The following is a 1,538-nucleotide window of genomic DNA, read 5'->3' on the forward strand; positions in this document are numbered from 1 at the left end:
GTAATCTCTTGAAGCCTTGGGGACTTCTTCATTTGGATCATGATTAATTATTAATTTAATTTGTTTAATAGATATAGGCTTAGGCAGCCTATCTATTTCTTCTTGTGTGACAGATTTTTTTCTATCAAGGAACTGATCTGTCTCTTATAGGCTGTTAAATATGAGAGCATAAAATTGTTCACGTATTACTTTATTGTTCTTTTCATGTCCATGCAGTCTGTACCTGAGTCTCTTATTACAATTGTGATATTAATATTTTGGGTCTCATCATGTTTTTTCATTTCCAAGTTACAGTCTTAAGTATTTTATTAATCTTTCAAAGAAATATCATTTGTTTTGCTGATTATTCTCTAGAAACCTCCTGATTCCACTTTATTGATAACTGCTCGAATGTTCTTTCCTTTTCTCTCCGTACTTTTTTCCTCTCTTTTTAGTTTTTTAATAGGGACACTATGAGTGATTTTAGATCATTCTCTGTTTTCCTTTTTACATCTGTACCTCTGGCATATGGAAGTTCAAGTCTTAGGGGTTGTATCAGTGCTTCAGTTACAAGGTCACACCACAGCCGTTGCAGCTCTGGGTCTGAGCTTGATTATGCCACCTCTCTCATAACTTATGTCAATGCTGGGTCATTAACCAACTAAGCAAGGCTGGAAATCAAGCCTGCATCCTCAAAGACACCACGGGGGCCTTAATGAGAACCTAGCCACAATAGGAACTCCCAGATTTTTCTTTTCTTATACCTGCATTCAATGCTGTAAATGTCTCTTGATGTACTTATTACACCACATATAGCAAGTAAAAATATAAATGTAGGTTTTTTACAATATTTCTTCAGTTTCTACTGTAGCGCAAAGAGGCCAGCCACACAACACACCCATTTTATTTTTGCCTTTATTGTCATGATTTTAGGTGGTGGGTAAAAAAAGACGTTGCCATGATTGATGTCAAAGACCATTTTGCCTATGCTTTCCTCTAGGAGTTTTATGGTATCTGGCCTTATATTTAGGTCTCTAATCCATCCTGAGTTTACTTTTATGTGTGGTTTTCGAAGATGTTGTAATCTTGTTCTCTTAAATGGTTGCCCAGATTTCCTAGCACCATATACTGAAGAAACTACCTTTCCTCCACTCTATGTTCTTGACTGCTTTGTGACAGATGAGTGGATCGTAGCTTCTTGGGTTTCATTCTGGGTTTTTGAACCTAGTACATTGATCTGTATTTCTATTTGTGGGTTTGTGCCATACTGGTTTGATTATTGTGTCTCAGAAGCATACTCTGAAATCAGGCAGCCTGATCCTGCTAGTTCCATTTTTTTTTTTCTATTCATTGCTACTTTGGCTATTTGATATCTTGTGTGGTTCCATGCAAATTTTGTAATTTTTTTTCTATTTCTGTGAAGAAAGTAACTGCAGTTAGATTGGGACTGCATTGAAGCTTACTCTAGGTAGTAGTCTCATTTTGACTGTATTGATTCTTCCCATCTAAGAGCAGGGTATATGTTGGAGACTGCTGGACTGATGAACTCTGTAGAAAGC

Source organism: Sus scrofa, chromosome Y (genome assembly GCF_000003025.6).
Source record: "Sus scrofa isolate TJ Tabasco breed Duroc chromosome Y, Sscrofa11.1, whole genome shotgun sequence".
NCBI classification, from domain to species: domain Eukaryota; kingdom Metazoa; phylum Chordata; class Mammalia; order Artiodactyla; family Suidae; genus Sus; species Sus scrofa.